The 22,749-nt window shown below is 41.2% G+C and overlaps 1 long non-coding RNA gene and 1 pseudogene across 1 annotated transcript in view; one reads left to right on the forward strand and one right to left on the reverse strand.

Moving 5' to 3' along the window:
• The first annotated feature begins 508 nt into the window (after positions 1 to 508).
• On the forward strand, positions 509 to 1,647 carry LOC101098373 (annotated as a pseudogene).
• A 957-nt stretch (positions 1,648 to 2,604) lies between these two features.
• The window catches only part of LOC109498285, a 36,205-nt gene continuing 16,060 nt past the window's right edge, over positions 2,605 to 22,749 (reverse strand). Inside the window, exons 2-3 of the long non-coding RNA XR_002155032.3 lie at positions 10,942 to 11,017; positions 2,605 to 2,739 (exon numbers count right to left, since the gene is read on the reverse strand). This is a non-coding gene — a long non-coding RNA (uncharacterized LOC109498285). The remainder of the gene's footprint in view (positions 2,740 to 10,941; positions 11,018 to 22,749) is intronic.

Genomic DNA, 22,749 nt, shown 5'->3' on the forward strand with positions numbered 1-22,749 from the left:
ACAAATAACGTGTTGGGATCTTTATTGAAGAGAAGATGAGAATCAGCACTCTAAAATACCATTCAGTGCCATAGGATCCCAGGCTATTCTAGCCCTGTTCTAAACAAATAGAAATGCATAGATTTTATAAGTAAAGCCAAATTTTCAAATAAGGGGATAAAGCAAATGCAGCAGCATAGGAAAATGTGTGCTAAAAAAAGAATATGCCTCTTCTTATCTCAGCAATACTTCATATACATTTTCTTAACTTGAGAAGTCAAGCTAAATTTGATTAAGCACATTTTTACATATCACATGAGCCCACCACTAGTAGAGAAGAGAGTGGAAACCGAAAGAAATGCCACAGATTTCATGGTGTGATTCAGTTTCTTTCCAAATGACACTTCCTTTGAAAAGGCATATATTTGGAATTTGCCTTTTGGAAAATGCTTCTTTTCAATTTTCAAATATAATTCTGGTGTAATTAATCTAATCTGCATTTCAAAGCTTCTTGAGCTGAACTTTCTCCCAAGCACGTGATCTCTGTTTATGGACCAGAATAAAGAACAGTGTATTGAACACAGTCCAGAACGGTCAACATGGTGATAGCCATGACAGAGCTTCCGTACGTCATCAAAGGCATAGTCTTTCCAAGACGCCTTATCAGACACCTGTTTATCCTTGTTCTGTCCACGTTCAAGTGCCCAACAGACATTTTGCTGCTGCTACAACTCCTGCAAAGTAAACAGAACAGGTGCCCAGAAAAAGCATCAGATGAGAAAACAGATGAGATAGAAAATAAAGTCATACCCCTTTATGGAAGGTGGGCCTGAGGATGAGGTCTACTTAAAACACTTATATCCGAGGCAGCTATATGAGGAACAAACAGCTAATTGCTAACTTAAGAAATGTTAAATTCTGGACTTTATGAATCAAAAGCGAAGTGTTTATCTTGACTTGACACTGGACAAGGGGAAGAAGAAAGATGTGGAGCCATTGGCCAGTGGTCTTGGTTCTCCACATACTCATTTGTTTCAGAAATCAATAAAGTTGCCGTGTTTACAGGAAATGCATCAGAGATTAAAATAGCAGAAGAACATGGAGCTGCTGTTTGAGGAGGAACCAATCTGATGCAGAAGATTTTGCGTGATGAAATTCAATCAGACTTTTATGTAGCTGTGCCAGAAATAATGCCCAAGCTCCATCCATTAAAGAAGAAACTGGGGGGCGGAGGGGAGGAGAAAAGACTTACAAAGCTTACTTGGAATTCCATTGCCTGTGACGTCCCAAAAGTTCTTGAATTATTTAAATCTGGACACGAAATTAAGGTAGATGAAGAAAGGGAGAAGTTTTTGAGACCAAAATAGCTACACTAGATGTCAAGTGACCAGATAGCTGCTGATCTACAAGTAGTTGTTCTGTTACCAGTGTAGGCACTGGACGGCTGAATCAGGGACCCTTTGTGGCATGTGCTTTCCCTGAAGTTTGTTACTAAGGAATGAGCCATTGTTGCCGAAAGTAGCAGGAGCCCAAAAAAGCAACAATGAAACTGCCTAGAAGTGTTGCACTGTGAAATTTTCAGTCAGTGGATTAAGAAGCAACAGAAAAACTTATAAAACTGTTAATTTAGTGTCTTATTATTTCTTTTCTTTCTTCCTTTCTTTTTTTCTTTTCTTTACTTTTTCTTTTCTTCTTTCTTTCTTTCTTTCTTTCTTTCTTTCTTTCTTTCTTTCTTTTTTAGAGAGAGAATGCACCCAAGCAGGGGAGGGTCAGAGGGAGAGGAAGAGAGAAAATCTTAAGCAGGCTCCATGCCCAGCACAGAGTCCAATGGGGGACTTGATCTCACGATGGTGAGATCATGACCTGAGCCAAAATCAAGAGTCAGACCCTTTACTGACTGAGCCACCCAGGTGCCCTGGTGTCTTGTTATTTCTTGATCAGCATGCTTAAAAATGAATTTTAAGGCTGGAAAATCTTGTAACACTTTCAAAAGTAAGAAAATAAAATGTTCTCTGTGTCTGAAAAAAAAAAAAAAAGAAACAGTGTCTTAAATTACTAGGTAAGTTTTTGTTCTTTTCTTCAAATATTTACATGAATTATTCGAGCTTTGTATGGATGGAATTTTGAAATATTCAAATTCCTTGAAATATTTTATTATTTAAGGTTCATATTTATTAAATCCTGTAGCATGTACTTTTCTGTGGAAGTGAGGGTTCAGTTCAATTATCATTTCTTCAGTACAGACAGTATACAGAGCAGAGTCTGGGTGATGGAGGAAGTGTAAAGTAAGCCAGTCTTCAGAGATTTTACCATCAAGGGGGAATACAAAGCGATAAAATACTTGTAAACCACAAGTTATAGAGGTCCTAAAAAGAGATACCTGCCAGCAGTGGCTAGAGGAAAAGCTTCAGAGAGAAGCTGGCACTCCAGATGGGCCCTGAAGAGCCAACAAGGGTATCACACGTGGGGTGGGGGGCAGTGAAATGAGGGGCTGAGGGGTCAACTTGACTCTTGCTCTCTTGTTCATTCATGAAGCCCCTTTTTTTTTAGATAGGATAGGATAGGATAGGATAGGATAGGATAACCCATGCAGTCATCTTCTCAGCATGGTGCCACCTCCTTTGGCGTCAACCTTGATTCACCCTCCCCACTGGGAAAACACATCTTGACTATCCCAGGCACCTGTTTCCGAGGGCTTACCTGCACCCCTTCGCCCACAGCGACTCCCCTGTTCAGCAATTCTGCAGGTCCCAAGCAGCCCTAAAGAAGCAGAGGAGAGCAGGCATCACAATTCCATCAGAACTCCCAACAGATACCCATTCCCCCCCTCCCATCTCTTGAGTCCTGCTTGATGAGAAGACACCATTCAAACTAGAAATCTGGCTATACATGTGGCCCTGTGGCCCCATCCTCACTTCCAATGCTTCCTGAAACCCCAAATGATAGTCCTTAATTTGGGGTAAAAAGCTTTTCTGTCCAGCTCTAGATCTTCCCTGTCCCTGGCTCACAGTGACTCTTTGTAGACCCTGCCGCACACACACATACACACACTCACAGGCACCATGTTGCTTCACTTGTGTTTTGCTTGCGTTTCCCCCTCTATGTGAAACACAAGCCTCTCTTCCCTGGGTTGCCACAGTAATTCCTATCCATACGTGAGTCTCAGCTTGAATGAATTCTTTTCTTTTGATAGCTTCTTGCTCTCTCTAATATAACATTTTAGCTTTTCTAAACTGAAGCCATCACTCAGATCAGCACAATACATCCATCTTGAATTTTTGTCCATTCAATAGAGGATTGTTCCTCCTTTGGGGTAGGAGAGGGAATGAAGCTACGAATATTTACGTTAAGGCTTTTTTTGGTGGGGGCATCTAAAATAATACATTTTGACACAAACTCATCAAAACATTGCCACATTTAACTCTCCTACTTCATTAGGAAACCACTGAAATTACCTAAAAGAGGAATGATAAGGGATCACAGCAGATGCATGAACAGGGCAATGGCAAAAAAGAGAAAATTCAAGGAAAGAGGATCAATAGAATGTGTAATTAACTGTCTCTGGAGAAAATAGGAGGAATCAAGGGAATGAATTTGAGCCTTAGAAACTGAGAGAAAAGTAGTATCTATGATGGAATTTGGAAGGTTCAAAGGGGAAGAAATTTCTTTTTAATTTTAGAATTTTTTTATTGAAGTGTAATAACATACAATGTTATATTAGTTTCAGGTATACAACATACTGATTCAATAATCATATATATTACTCAGTGCTCATCATGATAAGTGCAGTCACCATCTATTATATTGTTGCCGATATTCCCTATGCTATACCTTTCATCTCCATGACTTATTTATCCCATAACTGGAAGCTTGTACCTCTTAATCCAAAAAAGGGAAGGGAATTTGATGGGACAGCAGGACATTAAGTGAACGTACAACCCGCAAATTTATAGCTATAGAACCTAGGGGGAAAGGAGTGCCTGGGTGGCTCAGACAGTGAAGCATCTGACTCTTGACTTCGGCTCAGGTCACGATCTCCTGGTCCATGAGCTCGAGCCCCACATCAGGCTCTGTGCTGACAGTGAAGAGCCTGCTTGGGATCCTGTCTCCTCTCTCTTGTGCTACCTTTCTCTCTCAAAAATAAATAAACTTTAAAAAAAAAGGACTTGGGGGGGGCATCCTAGTGTGAAGAAGGTAGGGAATCATTTTAGGAGATTACTGAAGACACAAGAACGTATAAAAAAAAAAAAGAGAGAGGGTAAAACCAGTGCAAAGGCTGTGGCCTAGTGGGACATCTACAGTCACAAAATGAGAGGAGGAAGTGAAAGTAGTTTAAAAATTAAAAAAAAAAAAAAAAAAAAAAAGGAAGCGTCAGAAGAGGTAGTGAACCAGGACAGTGGAGTATGGAATTAGCCAAAAGGAGAAAGGGATAGAGGACAAGCTGTCAACATTGTCGGATGCTGCTGAGGAGTGAAGGAAAATGAGGACTGAAGAAAAAAAAAAAAAAGCTGTTCAATTTGGTGATTGGGAAATGACATTGGCGACTTCAGAGAGCACAGTTTCCGAAAGCAAAGCAGGAGAGGAAGCTAGATCACGGACAGTCGAGAACAAAATGGGAGTGGACTTAAAGCCATGACGGTGCTTGGAGGGACCACTCCAGTCCAGAATGATAGTGATAACAGAGGGAATATCAAATGGGAGAGATGTTGGGCATGTTCACCCTTCAAAACACCTCTGCAGCCCAGAAATGGAACAGAAACGATATGGTGAGTGGCCTAAAGCTACAGACCGGCTGGATTCTGCCAAAAGCCAACAGAGGCATTCAGGACCTGATCTCATATGGTGCATTAGGGGCTAAATATTTCCATGTGAGGCCGAAGATTCACCTGAAATCAAGGGCTGGGATCAAGAGTCAGGAGCTGCCTAGGGCTACGGGCTTGTACAAACCTACATACCTAGGGAGGGTGGAAAAAGCAGTCACAGTCTCATAGCCAGAATCTGATCCTGGGGAAGAGATTGGATGTACAATACTTTATAATAATAAGACAAGATCTGGCCTGGGAGTCCCAGAAACCACAAAGCTACCAAGTAGGGAAGGTTGAGTTCTGAGGGACAGAGAAAGGAAGGAAAGGGAGCAGGGAGGGAAGGATGATGGAAGGAAGTGCTGAGAAAGAGAGCCCAAAATAGAAGCATCAGCACTGAGAAGAGTTCACTCTGGACCAAAAAAAACAAAAAACAAAAAACAAAAAAGGATGGGAAGGTTATAAGACAAAGAAAAGAAATTGGAAGGTTATATATTCAAATACTGAAAATATTGAAAGAGGTTTAAATATGCCTGTGTGTATTTAATGCTGTGCCCAGCATCTATTTCCTTTTTTCCTAGTCACAGCATTCCAATTTTCCTTGGATAACCTGACTCACTCCCTGTCTACATGCGTATTCTAACCCCCTAACTACAATGATTGGTTCAGAGATGAGCAGGTGAGCAAGCCAATGAATTAGAATCAGTCCTAAAATTTTTGTGGATAGCAACACTAGAATAGAAGTCCCCTGCCTCTGGGTATTGCTGAGAGAAGAGGAGGTAAGTCTGGCACTGCTGGCAGACTTTTTGTCATCGCACAGGGAGATCCTGCCTAGAAATGGAGCCAAGACGGAGAGAAATACATTAGAGAGATGGAAAAGGCAAGACCAAGACCTAATGGCAGCATCTGATGCCCTGGATCCAGCCATATGGGCTTCTTATCAGTTTCGTGAGCCCACACGTTTCCTTTTTTGATTAAGTTGGTTTGAATTTGTTTCTGTTATTCTTACCAAAAAGACAGCTGACAAAACAAAAATGAAGAGGCATAGGTGTTTCTCTTTGAAGATAACATGAGCAGCTACCTAGAAAATCTAAGAAAATCGACCGAAAAGCTATCAAAAACTAATGATGCAAGGTCAAATGCAAAAAAAAAAAAAAAAATAGTCAACAAACTGATCGTTTTAAAAATAGGAAGTGTGATAAGAAAAAAAAACAGATTCCATTTACAATAGCAACAAAATTAGGAAATAGTCACCAATAGCACCGTACCTTGCAGATATGTTCAAGAACTACAAGAAAAAGATTAAAACTAGACAAAGACCTGAATAGGAGGATTTAATGTTGTCAAGATAACACTTGTCTCCAAATTACTCATAAATTGCATGTGTTTCTAGTCGAACAAGAATTGATCAGTAGCTCAATGGAAAAGAATAGACAGCCCGGAGACAAGCTCAGGTACATGAGAAGTCAGTATTGTGATAAGGAAAAGAATGGACTCCTCAATAAAGGATATTGAAACAATTGCCTATTAGAAAAAACTTGTTACTTTTTTTTTTTTTTTTGAGAGAGAGAAAGAGAGTGTGTACACACACGCCCACACGAAAGCAGGGGTGAAGCAGAGGGAAAGGGAGAGAGAGAATTTCAAGCTCTGTGTCCAGTGTGGAGCCCAATGGGAAGCTCGATCTCACCACCATGACATGAGCTGAAATCAAGAATCAGAAGCTTAACCAACTGAGTCACTCAGGAACCCCTTAAGTTACTTTTTTTACCTCATGTGATTTTTTTAAAAATAAATTCTAGGGGCGCCTGGGTGGCTCAGTCGGTTAAGCGGCCAACTTCAGCTCAGGTCACGATCTCGCGGTCCGTGAGTTCGAGCCCCGCGTCGGGCTCTGGGCTGATGGCTCAGAGCCTGGAGCCTGTTTCCGATTCTGTGTCTCCCTCTCTCTCTGCCCCTCCCCCGTTCATGCTCTGTCTCTCTCTGTCTCAAAAATAAATAAAACATTTAAAAAATTAAAAAATAAATAAATAAATAAATAAATAAATTCTAGGTGGATTTAGGTAGGGAAACAAAAACATTATCAAGCTATTAAAGGAAAATATATAGAAGACCATGTTTAGGACCTTTTGGGGTAGGAAAGGTCTCCTGAAACAATATGCAAAATGCAAAAGCTGTAAAAAGAGAAGGATTGAAAAGATAAATAAAATTTATTTTATTAACCCTTTAAATTTGTTGAACAAAAACTGTAAATGATATTAAAATTCCAGTTGTAGACAGATGAGCACATTGTAACATATATAGCAAAGGACTTATAAGTTCTTTGTTACATGTCCTCAAGAAAAAGATAAAACAGGGGCGCCTGGGTGGCGCAGTCGGTTAAGCGTCTGACTTCAGCCAGGTCACGATCTCGCGGTCCGGGAGTTCGAGCCCCGCGTCGGGCTCTGGGCTGATGGCTCGGAGCCTGGAGCCTGTTTCCGATTCTGTGTCTCCCTCTCTCTCTGCCCCTCCCCCGTTCATGCTCTGTCTCTCTCTGTCTCAAAAATAAATAAAACATTTAAAAAATTAAAAAATAAATAAATAAATAAATAAATAAATTCTAGGTGGATTTAGGTAGGGAAACAAAAACATTATCAAGCTATTAAAGGAAAATATATAGAAGACCATGTTTAGGACCTTTTGGGGTAGGAAAGGTCTCCTGAAACAATATGCAAAATGCAAAAGCTGTAAAAAGAGAAGGATTGAAAAGATAAATAAAATTTATTTTATTAACCCTTTAAATTTGTTGAACAAAAACTGTAAATGATATTAAAATTCCAGTTGTAGACAGATGAGCACATTGTAACATATATAGCAAAGGACTTATAAGTTCTTTGTTACATGTCCTCAAGAAAAAGATAAAACAGGGGCGCCTGGGTGGCGCAGTCGGTTAAGCGTCTGACTTCAGCCAGGTCACGATCTCGCGGTCCGGGAGTTCGAGCCCCGCGTCGGGCTCTGGGCTGATGGCTCGGAGCCTGGAGCCTGTTTCCGATTCTTTGTCTCCCTCTCTCTCTGCCCCTCCCCCGTTCATGCTCTGTCTCTCTCTGTCCCAAAAAAATAAATAAAAAAAAAAAAAAAAAAAAAAGATAAAACAAAATAGGAAAATGGACAAAATATATGAGAGGCAATTTACAAAAGAGGAAACATAAATGGCAAACATTTGAAAAGTTGCTCAGTCTCATCAGTTTGGGGGGGGAATGCTAATAAAAACACGGGGATATCATTTTTCACACATTTGACCGACAATACATAACAAAGATTGGGTTAGCAAGCCTTCTGGAAAAGAGGTGCTCTCTTCTGTCATTGCTGGGAATGTAAACTGGTCAAGCCTTTTTGGAGAACAGAATGGGCAGTGGTCCGTCCAACTTTAGATGCATCTATCTTTTGACTCAGCAATCTCACACTTTGGTATCCAGAAATACTCGTGTATGTGCAAAATACTCGTGTATGTGCAAAAGGAAAGCAGGTTGTTCACTGAAGTATTAAAAACTTAGAGCAGGTTGAGCACTGGGTGTTGTATGGAAACGAATTTGACAATAGATTTCATATTTAAAAAAATACAATAAATAAAAAATAAAAATAAAAACTTAGGGCAGGGGCGCCTGAGTGGCTCAGTGGGTTAAGCATCCAACTTTGGCTCAGGCCATGATCTCTCAGGTTCGAGCCTCCCATCAGGCTCCCCTTTCTCTCCCCTTCTCTCTCCCCCTCCCCTGCTCGAACTCTCACTCTCTCTCTCTCTCAAAATAAATAAATGAACTCAAAAAAGAAAAAAAATGAAAGCAACCTAAATGATCATCAAGAGAGAGACTGTTAAATAAATAGTGAAGCATCTGAGTCATGTAAGAATATGCAGTGCTTAAAAAAGAATTAGAACACCTAGACACAGAAAAATCTCCAAGAGACAAGGCTCAATTAAAAAAAAAAAAAAAAGCAAATTGAGGAACAATCCATACTATGTCCACACTTCATGATATGCAAAATTTCCTCTCCCTCTCTCGCTAAATCTCTCTAAATACACACCTATGTACATAAATAAATATACAGGTAAATCATGCAGTTATGTAAATCTCTGAAAAGATACATTCCAAACTGAGATCGGTGTTTGCCCCATGCAGGAACCTGAAATGGAGGTGGGGAGGAAGGGTAGAAAGAAAAATGTTTTATTTATCTGTGGTGTGATTTTCTTTTTTTTAAGATTCCTTATAACTTTATGAATGCGGGTCTTCACTCTGTTTAGGAAAAGACCTTCCTCCTTTCGAAAGTCCTGCTCCTTGTGGGCATCTGGGCCCCTGCGCTGCATTCCAGACTAGCTGCATTCCTGGTGAGGTAGTGAGTCAGCCCAGTGTGCCCCAGGCTAGGCCGGGGAACAGCAGTTCTGTGCTTCAGTCCTGGGTCAACAGTCACAAAGACGGACCATGGGTAAATCAGTTTCAGTTCCTTTCTGGTAGCCAGCTCATTTTTGGAGCAGACATCACAGAATGGAGCGAGAATGAGGGTCAAACGAATTGCCACTCCATAGGCCACTTCCCCCACCCCCACCCCCACCCCCTGCCCTGCCCTCGGTGCCTCTGGTAACCAGCCAAACCCATCCGGCAGGGCAGCGGGGAGCTGGAGATTTTAGGGGAATTGCTTGTGGAATTCGGGCACCGCTCACAGCAAAAAGGCAGGCTGGGGATACCATTGCTGGAAATTTTTTAGTGCAGTCAAGTGTTCCTTGTCCATCTGGCAGACTACATGGCTTTTCCTGCACTCTTTTTGGATAATTGTAGGATAGACCAAATGGCCCTTCACCCCAGCGATGAAACTCTGGAGAGATGATCCATAGACCACAGAGATACACTGAAGTGGGCGGGGGAGCCAGAGTGCCATGAACAACCTCTAAAGGGAATGCTGTGAATAAAATCCTGACTTACCAGTCAGTGGCGTCCTAAAAGGAGAGGAAGTCGGCACGTATAAAACAGCTGTGTAAATTATAAAGCTTCCAGGGTACAACTAACCTCATCATGTTACTTCCTAAACACTGGATTCCCTCCTTCTTTCTCCTCTTATACCCCAAAATAATCTAAAACAATCATCAAACTGGGGGAAAGGCAAACCATTTTGGGAAGGAAAAAATAGCAGCTGCTCTAGATATCTTTTTCAGAGTCTGGCTAAGATCGTTTAAGTTATTTCTCATTCTCTTTTCTTCTTGGCTGCCTTGACAGCCCTTCAGGATTTCAGCTGGCTCCAAGCACAGCTCAATAAAGATTATTCCGGAGAAGTTTCATATTCCTAAGATTCCTTACATTTCTTTCTTTAATTTAGGAAATGAGGTTGAAAAGGCTGAAAAACAGCCCAGATTGCCCCATTTCCTATGCAAGTCTCTTGCAAAGCAAGCTGTGCCTCCCTTTCCAAGAAGAACAGAGAGAGGCAGTTCTGATTGGAAGGTGGGCGGTGGGTCCTCTGGAGCATCGGTAGGACTATTTGTCTTTTGAAAAGGCCCCAGCGGGCCCAAAAGCTGTCTGAAAACTTTTTGTAAAGGAAGGGAAGGGGGGGCGGGGGGGGGGGGAGGAAACTTTTGTGTGCTCAGCCACTGGAAAAGCCAGTAACTGCTCTGTGGATTTCATTCATTCACCAAACGAATGTCTACTTTGCACCTGTGTGGTGCCAGGCTCTGTTCTAGATGCTGAGGGTAGATGGGTGAAGACGACCGACCAAGTGTCTGATCCCTGCAGGGAGTTTCTGTGCAGGAGGCGGGGGCTCCACCGAGAGGGCTGGAGGAAGCCCCGGCCCTGGCTGTTTCCTCTCAGTTGGGTGCTTTCCTTCCCTCCTTCGGGCTCTTGAGTCCCTTCCTCCTCCTGCGTCCTTGGTTTATTATACCCTTCACCTTTCCCCTTTATAATCACATGTGCCGTTTGTAAACATCAAAGGAAAATAAGCAGGACTGGGGAGCTGATGAAAATGAGGCCTATGACTCAGAGGAGGATGTTGTTCTATTTTTCGTTTATACAACTCTCTTCTCAGAAGAAAGCAGGAGACTTTTCGTTATGAGAATAGGCTGTCTCTCTGTTTTAGAGATTCCTCACCTCTGCTCTCGTTGTCAAAGTCTCCTTTCAACCATCCACTGCGGTGTTGACCTCCAACTCACCTGGGCCCTCAGAGGAGCCTGGCAATCACTTCTTGTTTCCTCATGCAGCTTTGTTGTTTTTCGTCCTTCATTTAGTCTATTTCAAAAAAAGAAAAAGAAAAGTCTCCATACACCTCGGCTTTCCCTGACCACATCCCATCCCAACTTCCATGCCCACCCAGTTAGCCTCAACCAATGACAGTGCTCATACTTTAGAGAGAAAATACAAACCATCAGAAAATTATTTCACCCACTAGATTCATATGCTGAAACCTAATCCCTAATGGGATGGTATTCAAAGGTGGGGCCTTTGGGAGGTGATTGGGTCATGACTCCAGCCATCATGACTGGGATCAGCACCCTTATAACAGAACCCCCCCTCCCAACAGTTCTCTTGTCCTTCCCCCAACATGAGGACACAGTGGGAAAATGACCAGGAAGCAGGCCCTCAGGAGACACTGAATGTGCCATGCCTTGATCTTAGATTTCCCAGCTTCCAGAACTATGAGAAATAAATTTCTGAGGGTGCCTGGGTGGCTCAGTCGGTTAAGCGTCTGACTCTTGATTTAAGATCAGGTCATGATCTCATGGTTTGTGAGACAGAGCCCCATGTTGGGCTGTGTTCTGACAGTGCGGAGTCTGCTTGGGATTCTTTCTCACTCTGCCCCTCTCTGGCTCTCATGCGCTCAAGTCTCTCTCTCTCTCTCTCAAAATAAATAACTAAACTTTAAAAATAAAAAAGAAAAGAGGAGCGCCTGGTTGCCTCAGTTAGTTAAGCATCAGGCTTTGGCTCATGATCTCAACATTTGGTTATGATCTCAACGTTCATGAGTTTGAACCCTGCATTGGGCTCTGTAGTAATAGTTCAGAGCCTGGAACCTGCTTCAGATTCTGCGTCTCCTCCTCTCTCTGCTCCTCCCCCACTCACACTCTTTCTCTCTCTCTCTCAAAAATAAATAAACATTTAAAAATTTTTTAATAAAAATTAAAAAAGAAAGTTCTTTATTTATAATCCAGCCAGTCTATCCTGTTATAGCAATTTGCCCCTCCACACATTTTCTCCACTTGCACAGAGAAAGGGTGCCTCTTAATTAAGGTGAGCCCCTGCACCACAGCTTTGTATCTACCCCATTTAGTCTTGTCAGGGAGAGCACTCCATCAGTTACCTACTTCTTTATCCACCCCCCTCCATTTCTTCCCCTCTGCTGGATCCTTTCCTTCTAACACAAAACCCTGGCCTTTCCTCATAAGAACTTCCTGCTAAAAGCTGGTCCAGAAACATCCAAGGACAGATAATAAAAAAATGGGGGGAACCAAGATGAAGGCTCTCATAAATACCATTATCTGACTGTTAGACCGTTTGGAATTACCCTTTATGTCTCTCACCTTCTACTCATACTCTACTTTCTGAGATGTTTTATCAACTATCTAATCTTTCCAGTGGACTTTCAGTTTTGCCAAACATACTTTTCATTCCCAAGATTTCCACGTATTTCTGAACCTTCTTGCTATAGCATCCTTGCTCCTGTTTTAGGTAGGTAATATCTTCTCAAATCTCTGAAAATACTAATTAGAGGTTGTTGGATTTTTTTTTTTAAATAAATATCTTTCAGGGCGCCTGGGTGGCTAAGTTGGTTAAGCGTCCGACTTCAGCACAGCTCATGCTCTCATGGTTCATTGGTTCGAGCCTCGCGTTGGACTCTGTGCTGACAGCTCAGAGCCTGGAGCCTGCTTCAGATTCTGTGTCTCCCTCTCTCTCTGCCCCTCCCCCACGTGTGCTCTGTCTCTCAAAGGCAAATAAATGTTAAAAAAAAAAATTAGAGAAATGTATTTCTGTTCCCTAAATTATTTCTCTGTGGGATCCTTGTCATGAGGCATAAGCTGCTGAGTACACCCATTTATATTGCTACTTCCAGTCGCATTCCTGAACTCCAGATTTATATCTTTAATTGCCTACTGAACAACTCTACTCGGACATCCTAAAGACACCTCAGAGTGAGCTCATACTTTCCTCCAAACTTGTCGTTGTCTTTCATCTAGGAGTAATTCTTGATTGATCCTATGTTTACTCACCTGTTTCTCCTACATTAATTCCTAAAGGTTCTGTCTCCTTCATGTCACTCAATATTGTCCTAATGTTTCCTACTTTGCTGAAGAAACAGAGGTGGTACAACAGTTGGCACATCTCCATGCATTTAACTGCTCCATCTCAGGGAAGGTGGAGTGACGCGTGATTTGTACATCGGGAAGGACAACCTGGGGTGGTTACTTCTGAGCCACCCTTTATTCTCTCGGCTGCTAACCCCAAGGACACACATTCTTTTCTTTTTTTTTTAAGTTTCTTTTTTCTTCTTTTTAGTAATCTCTACACCCAACATGGGGCTTGAACTCACGACCCTGAGATTAAGAGTCCCATGCTCTTCTGACTGAGCCAGCCAGACATCCCTATGAGGACACACATTTTAATAGTCATCCAGGTGCAGCATTCCCCAGAGGATGTCACAGTTTGGGTTCCTTGGAAAGCAGATGCTGAGATAGATATTCATGTATAGGAGGTTTATTAGCAGTGTTCTCAGGATTAATACTTGCGGAGGGAAGTGAAGAGAAAGGGAGGGAAGGGAAGGGAAGGGAAGGGAAGGGAAGGGAAGGGAAGGGGAAGGGGAAGGGGAAGAGGAAGGGAGGGGAGGGAAGGGGAGGGGAGGGGAGGGAGGGAAGATTGGACAAAGGGAGAAGTTGAGCTGAGATTCAGTCTCTATAAAGGCTTTAGATGACCTTGGGGTGGGGGGGGGGGGTTCCAAAGCTGAGATGACCTTTCAAAGTTGTCTCAAATTGGGGCTAGGGAACCAAAACTTTATATTCCCCACTCTAATCTGTCATTGGATGCCAGCTACCCCAAGAAGGAACATGACTTGGGGCTAGTGGTTCTCTTTGGCCAAGGCCATCCCTAAAGAGGGTTGCTAGATGAGGGTTCTAGCAGCCCTCCCAGCAGCCAGGGGAATAAATCCTTTATTTCCAAAGAGGCGTCCAGGTGGCCTTATCTCAGAGAAGCCTGCCCTATTCCAAGGGTTTAGTAGCATCTCATTTGGCTCTCACATTCAGCTAAAACTTCCACCATAGTTGTTTTTGTTTTTGTTTTTGTTTTTTTCAGCCAAAAATAGCATGTTTTGGAGTCTATCCGCCCGTGTTTGTTTTATTACTTAATTTTCTCAGAAACCTAGACTGGGACAAGAGATGCTAATTAAATCTCAGATATTTCTCAGTATCCTTCCCACTGCTCCCCAGGATCAAGCCATCTTCACCTCTGTCCTGGACTACAGCCATTTCCCATCTGGCCATCGATTCTACCTCCATTATCCATATCCATCCATTCTACCTCCCCAAAGGGACATTCCAAAAACACAAATCTGATTATCTCACTCCCATGTGTAAAACCCTTTCCTCGGGTGCCTGGCTGACTCAAGTCAGTAGAGCATACAACACTTGATGAAGCCGTGAGTTCCAACTCGTCATGAGTTGGAGCCCCATGTTGGGCGTAGAGATTATTTTAAACAACAAACAAAAAACAACCCTTTCCTGCTTTCCCCTTAGCCTCGGAGATAGGGTCTAACCTTAACAGGGCTGAGAAGGCCAACAAGATTTTATTTGAGCTCCCTGGTCTGGTCTGATTCTGTTAACACTCCCTTATCCTTCAGCTCTGTCCTTGATGCGCCAACAAGAGAAAAGTACTTGCAGTCTCCATCAGCACCCCAATGGTTTTCTTGGCTGCACTTTTTAAATATTTCCTTCCTTCCTTCCTTCTCCAATCTCACTCGTGTGAATGTGAGCATCTTGGGGGCTGGGGCACTTCTATGTCCTTACACCAGGCACTCAATAAATATCAAGTGAATTCATGAATGTATCTAGAAAGGATTTATATGCTTACTTATTAGCAGCGCCACTAAACCTGGGAAAATGTTTAACCTTACTGTGAAAAAGGCACTCTGAAACAAGGAGATACAACTTTTCACACAGAAATTGGCAGAGTTTCTAACAATAATACTTAAGGCCACCAAGGGTATGACAAAATGGGCACTCTGATACAACGCAAGCATCAGACAAGCATTTTGGCAATATGCAACAAGTCTTAAGATACTTAAATCACGTGCTGTAATAATTGCACACCTATGGATCTATCCTATCTAATCAGAGATAGAAGTAAAATTTATATACAAAGATATTCACCATAACATATTTTCTCTTGTACTCTCATACTGTTCATATGTTCCATAACGGGCGTGTTTTAGTTTAAAAACCAGCAAAATGTTAGTAAAATGCTGATAGGGTTAGAGTTCGCATCACAGCTAACGGGAGCCAGCCTCTGGGACAGCCCCATGCTTGTTGCTTCCTGGAAATGGCAGCAGATTGTTCCCTCGCACATTGTCCCAGAGTTGATCTGGGCGGCCAATAAAATATGACAGAAAAAATGGCACACGCATTTAAGATTAGGTTATAAAAGACTCTACAACAACCATGTTAGTCTCTTTTTCTTACTCTCAGATCAGACACTTTTGGGGAAAGCCGACTGTCCTATCATGAGGGCACTCTATGGAGTGACCTACAAGGCAAGACATTGAGGCCTCTTGGTAAAACCACACAAGTAAGCTTGGAAGCAAATCCTCTGGCCTAAGTCAAGCCTTCAGATGACTGCAGCCCTAATGACATCTTTTTGTTTTAAGTTGATTTTCATTTCTTTATTTAGAGAGAGAGAGAGAGAGAGAGCAAGCGGAGGAGGGGCAGAGAGCGAGGGAGACAGAATACCAGGCAGGCTCTGAGCTGTCAGCGCAGAAACCCTTGAGAACCATGAGATTATGACCTGAGCCGAAATCAAGAGTCAGACACTTAACCAATGGAGCCACCCAGACACTCCTTCCCCACTGACATTTTGACTGCAACCCTGAGTCTCCCAGTTAAGCTCCTCCTAGATTCTTGATCTAGAAAAACTATGAGCTAACAAACATTTATTGTCTTAAGCTGCTACATTTTGTATAGGATGATCAGCTGTCCAGGATTTACTAGGACTGAGTTTCCTGGGATAAGGGATTGTCAGTGCTAAAACCAGGGAAGCCCGGGGAAAATTGAGATAGCTGGTTAAACTAGTAGTTTTTCCACATAGCTTTGGTGAGATATAATTCACATACCTTAACATGTGCCCACTGAAATTTCAGTGGTTTAGTATATTCAGAGTTGTGCAACCATTTCCACAATCTAATTTTAGAACATGATTAAAAAAAAAAAAGGGAAATCCTGTTCTCTTTAGCTATCATCCCCAGTCCTCCCAGCCCTAGGCAACCATTAATCTTTTGAGGGCAATTGGTTACGCAATAGATAATAAACACAAAGTCATGGGTAGTGGGATAAAGGATGCTTGCTTTTCCATTACTCTTTTACTGTATACTCTTTTAAATTGTGCAAATTTTTCCAATAGGCATATTTTCACTTACTCTAAGAAGGTAGTAATATTCTGATTTATTGAAAAGGTGATGAAGATTTCACGGAACTGTTGTTTTCTCTACCCAGCATCTGTCAGCTCCCTGTTCTTCTGGTAACAACACTACCCTTCTTCCTTAGGAAAGTGCCTTTCCCCAACTCCAGGTTGTCCTGATGTGATTGCCACAAGACAAGGTGGATACTTGACTCAGGCTAGGACGATCAGATTTTTCTCTCCCAATAATTTGAACCTCGAGTAGAGGCACACAGGGACAGAAGGCATTTAAAACAAGTCATGGGGGGCGCCTGGGTGGCGCAGTCGGTTAAGCGTCCGACTTCAGCCAGGTCACGATCTCGCGGTCCGTGAGTTCGAGCCCCGCGTCGGGCTCTGGGCTGATGGCTCAGAGCCTGGAGCCTGTTTCCGATTCTGTGTCTCCCTCTCTCTCTGCTCCTCCCCCGTTCATGCTTTGTCTCTCTCTGTCCCAAAAATAAATAAACGTTGAAAAAGAAAAAAAATAAAAAAATAAAAAATAAAACAAGTCATGGTGGGGAGGGGGGGGGGGCAGAATACCAGAGAGCTGGTTAGGGAATGTTGTTTCTAAGATCTCTGTAAACTTCCTGGCTCTTCTTTCCTCTAGGACATTCAGTTATTCCTTTGATTCTTTAAGTTACTCCTCTATGGCTCCATAAATCTCTTCTTTTATTTAAGTTCATTTCTATTGCTCGCCACGAAAGAACTCTAACTGATCCAAATAATGATAAAGGATATTCATGGAGGGGAATGCCCTTCTACCTGCTAGGTGGGGTGCTGTCTCATTTGTGAATCTTTTAATAAAGCCAATTAGATCTTCAAAAAGAGAGAGAGAGAGAGAGAGAGAGAGAGAGAGAGACCAGAGACAGAGACAGAGAGAATAGTTATAGGGAATGGAGGGAAGTTTACCCCCTCAAACCCTCAAAAAAAAAATCCGTAAATCTATCACTCCAACACAAGTCTTACTTTTTTCATCTTACCTATTGGTTCACCTTCTACATAGTTAGAATCACGGTATACATATCACCTTACATTTCAATTTTTCTACCTAACATTATACTTGCAAATTTTTTTAGCGTTTCTATAAGGAACTCTATACATCCTTTTTAATGTATGTTATTTTCTTGCACTGGTATATCATAATTTATTAAATCTTGATCCAGGGGTTGGATTTGGGGGTGATTTTAGTGTTTTGTCAGCAGACATCATGTTCAAAATGAACATTTTCACAGCAAGATTTGTGCTTCTGTTGAGTCATTTCTTTTCTTCGGATAAATTTCCAAAATTGAAAAATAGATCTGCTATGAGTCTCATCCTTGTTCCTTTCATGCATCTGATGTGTTGCTTTGTGAAGTGAAAGGTGCTTTTGTGCCACAAGTAATTTTCTGTTTTGTATGTTGGATTTCCATTTATAGGATATTCTTAGATTGGGCAAATTCAAACAAATAGAATTTATTTGGTTATAAATCGTGTTCTGTGTTCTGACCGTTCTACAAGTATTCGTGTGAGTATGACTTTTTACATAAACCTTTTATTGAATATATCATAAATAAATAAAATGGCACAAATCAGAAGGGTAAGATCTCAAAGACCTTTTACAAAGTAAACACTCCCTTGTGACCAGTATGAAGATCAAGGAGGACCTCTAGTACTCTAGAAATCCCTTTATGCTCCCCCTCAATTACAACTTCCTGTCAGATATCCACAATGCTCAGGGCACCTGGGCGGCTCAGTCAGTTACGCATCTGATTTTGGCTCAGGTCATGATCTCATGGTTTCTGGGTTTGAGCCCTGCAGCAGGATCTGTGTTGACAGCTCAGAGCCTGGAGACTGCTTCGGATTCTGTGTCCCTGCCCTGCTCACTTGCTTGCTCTCTCTCTCTCTCTCTCTCTCTCCCCCTCTCTCAAAAATAAACAAACATTAAACAAAAATTAAAAAAAGAAAAAAAGATAATCCTGACTTCTATCACAGTAACCTAATCTCTTCTGTTTTGGAACCTTAAATAAATGCACACTTTTGTGTGCTGTTTCTTTCACTTGACATGTTTAAAAACTTCATCCATGTGTAGCAGCAGTCTGTCCATTCTCATTCTGCGTAGCATTGCATTGCACAGAGATACATAATCTATGTAGCTATTCTACTATTGATGGGCATTTTGTTTTTTCCAAATTTTGGCCACTACTGGTTTGTAGGTTACTCCCATATTCAGTTTTCTTAGAAATTGCCAAACAGTTTTCCAAAGTGATATACCAATTTACATCCTCACCAGCAGCATAGAAGAGAGTTCCAGTGGCTCCCATCTTCTGATTTTAACCTGTGCTTTTGCTGTGTCTATTGGGCACTTGGGGATTCTCTTTTTGGAAGTACCTGTTCAAGTCTTTGACCCAGTTTTGAAATTCTAACTAATAAATATATAAGGAATGATTAGGTTGGAAAATCATCATTTTGTAAGCAGAGTAATGATTAATTCAGGAAAGAATCATCAAAAGATGTTAAAAGTTAGTGGGTGAGGGATGCCTGGGTGGCTCAGTCGGTTAAGCATCTGGGTCTTGGTTTTGGCTCACATCATGATCTCAGGTTTTATGAATTCGAGCCTTGCGTTGGGCTCTGTGCTGGCAACGTGGAGCCTGCTTGGAATTCTCTCTCTCTCTCCCTCTCTGCCTCTTTCCCCCCACCAAAAAAATAAATAAACTTTAAAAAAAAGTTAGTGGGTGAAATTTAATGAAAAACAAGATATTTACATAGTCTCAAAATATCTCCACATAAAATACCTTTAGTTACATAGAGGAAACTCTAATTTTATAAGAGAGGAATGTGATATACATCACCTTAACTCGGCAATAAAGTTAACACTACCAGTAATGGGACAAACCAAAGCCATGGGCATCCTGATGTAATATGCTGTCGCAGGTATAATATTATTGCTTTGGTATTCCTGCCAAAAATGCATTATCTGAATCAATTCATGAGGAAACATTAATTGAACCCAGTAGAGGTACATTCTGCATAATAACAAGCTTGTACACTTCAAAACATCAGGATCATAAAATAAAAAGTAAAGATAATGAATATTTTGGATTTTAAAAGATTAAAGTGATATGACAACTCGTGTAATGTATGAGCCTGGATTGGACCCTGGACCAGAAAAAAATACTTTTTTTTTTTGATTACAAAAAGTTGTATTAGGAAAACTGGTGAGATTTAGTAAGTTCTATAGATTACATTAAATTATATATCCTTGTTTTGGTAATTTTACTGTGATTATATGCATGGATTGTCCTTAAAATTATATACTGAAGCATTTTAGTGATAAAGAGATATCATGTCTTACTCATAATGGTTCAGAAAAGTAAATAGATTTTAAATAGACAAAGTGACATTACAAAGACAAATGTGTGGGACGCCTGGGTGGCTCAGTCAGTTAAGTTTCCGACTTCGGCTCAGGTCATGATCTCATGGTCTGTGAGTTCGAGCCCCGCATCAGGCTCTGTGCTGACAGCTCGGAGCCTGGAGCCTGCTTCCGATTCTGTGTCTCCCTCTCTCTCTGCCCCTCCTCTGCTCATGCTCTGTCTCTCTCTGTCTCAAAAATAAATAAACATTAAAAAAAATTTTTTTTAAAAGACAAATGTGATAAAATGGAAATAATTACAGAATCTTGTTGAGGGTGATACAGGAGTTTTTCTTCTTTCTTTACAACTTTTCTAGAAGTCTGAAACTCTTTCAAAATAAAAGACTACCAAAAAGAGAGGAAATCCCTAGTTTGCTAGGAGTTTTAAATCACGAATAGATGTTGAATTTTATCAAAACTTTTTCTGTATCTACAAGGACGAATATATAAATTTTCTTTTATATTATTAATTGGGTACATAATAAGATGTTAATGTTAAACCAACTTTGAATGCTTGAAAAAAAACACATTTTATGTATAATATATTATTGGGTTTGTTTTGCTGATATTTAATTTAGAAGTTTTTCATCTTTGATAAGAGAGAGACTGGTCTGTAATTTTCCTTTCTTGTAATGACCTTCTCAGGTTTGGGGATCAACACTTTATTGGCCTCATAAAATACGTTATCATTTCTTTTTTTCTGTTCTCTGAAAAAGTTTACATATGATTGATGTTACTTCTTCCTTAAATATTGGGAAAATATACTGGTGAAGACATCAAATTCTGGAGATTTATTGTGTGAAGATTAAAAAAAATGTTTGCGGGGTGCCTGGGTGGCGCAGTCAATTAAGCGTCCAACTTCAGCCAGGTCACGATCTCGCGGTCCGTGGGTTCGAGCCCCGCTTCAGGCTCTGGGCTGATGGCTCAGAGCCTGGAGCCTGCTTCCGATTCTGTGTCTCCCTCTCTCTCTGCCCCTCCCCCATTCATGCTCTGTCTCTCTCTGTCCCAAAAATAAATAAACGTTGAAAAAAAAAATTTTTTTTTTAAAAAAGAATGTTTGCTTATTTTTGAGAGAGACAGAGCATGAGAGGGAGAGGTGCAGAAAGAGAGGGAGACACAGAACCTGGAGCAGGCTCCAGGCTCCCAGCTGTCAGCACAGAGCCCAAGCAGGGCTTGAAATCATGGACCACGAGATCATGACCTGAGCTCAGGTCAGAGCTTAATGGACTGAGCCACCGAGGTGCCCCTATTGTGTGAAGAGTTTTAGTCACTATTTAGTTTCTTTGGTTGATAGGACTATTCATGTTTTCTACTTCTTTGGTGTCACTTATTGTATTGGGTTGTCCTAGAAATTTCCCATTTCATCTAAATTTTCAAATTTATTGACATTAGGTTTTCTAAAATATTTTTAATTCAACTTGTAATGTCTGTAGGATTTCTGGTGATGTCCCCATTTCCAAGCCTGATAAAGGTAATATGTACCCTTTTTGTTCTTGTTTCTGTTTTATATGTGTGATCTGTCTTGCTAGATTTACCAGTTCTTTTTTTTTTTTTTTTAATTTTTTTTCAACGTTTTTTATTTATTTTTGGGACAGAGAGAGACAGAGCATGAACGGGGGAGGGGCAGAGAGAGAGGGAGACACAGAATCGGAAACAGGCTCCAGGCTCCGAGCCATCAGCCCATAGCCTGACGCGGGGCTCGAACCCACGGACCGTGAAATCGTGACCTGGCTGAAGTCGGACGCTTAACCGACTGCGCCACCCAGGCGCCCCAAGATTTACCAGTTCTATTATTTTTTTCAGTGACTCTTCTCTATATTTTTCATTAATTTTTTTCTCTTCACTTTACCATTACTTTTTTTTGTTTTATTAATTAAAAAAATCTTTTTTAATGTTTATTTATTTTTGAGAGAGACATAGAGCACGAGCAGGGGAGGGGCAGAGATAGAGGGAGACACAGAATCTAAAGCAGGTTCTAGGCGCTGAGCTGTCAGCACAGAGCCTGATGTGGGGCTCAAACTCACGAACCACGAGATCATGACCTGAGCTGAAGTTGGACGCTTACCAACTGAGCCACCCAGGTGCCCCTATTTTATTAATTTTTTAAGTTTACTTGTTTATTTTGAGAGAGATAGAGAGAGTGTGAGTGGGGGAGCAGCAGAGAGACAGGGGGGATCTCAAGCAGACTCTGCACTGTCAGTGCCGAGCCTGACGGGGCTCAAACTCACAAAACTGTGAGATCATGACCTGAGCCAAAACTAAGAGATGGATGCTCAACTGACTGAGCCACCGAGGTGCCCCTATCATTACCTTTTTTATACTTTTTTCAGGTTTCATTGGTTTTTTCTAAGTTCTTGAGATGGATACTTAGGTAATTCTTGTTTAAAGCCATACATTTCAGCCTTTAAGATTATAAATTTCCCCCCGAACACAGTTTTAGCTGCATCTTAAAATTTTTAATGTGTCATGTTTTTATTGAGTTCAAAATATTTTTTCATTTCCACTGATATTTTTTCTTTGACTACTGGATTATTTAGAAGTAGTATATTGCCTAATTTCTATGTGTTTGGGAATTTTGTCATTTTTAAAAAATTGTTGACTGCTAACTTAATCCCCCTCTGCTCAGAGAACATACTCTGCATGATTTCTTTTGAAATATGGTGAGGGGCTTGCTTCATGGCCCAAGAATTGTCACTTTTAGTAACTATTCAATGCTCACGTGAAACAAAAGTAAATTCTGCAGTTGTTGCCTAAAATATTTCGTATGCATCAACTGTGTCAATTTTGTTAGTCATATTTAAATGTTGTGTACCCTCACTAATTTTTTTCTCATTCTCATTCTGTATTAAAGGCTCCTACCGTGATTATAGATTCGTCTATTATTCCATGCAGTTTCAGCAATTCTTTTGCTGTATATATTTTGTAGTGTGTTGTCGGTTGTGTA

The sequence above is a fragment of the Felis catus genome, chromosome A3 (genome assembly GCF_018350175.1).
Source record: "Felis catus isolate Fca126 chromosome A3, F.catus_Fca126_mat1.0, whole genome shotgun sequence".
NCBI lineage: Eukaryota > Metazoa > Chordata > Mammalia > Carnivora > Felidae > Felis > Felis catus.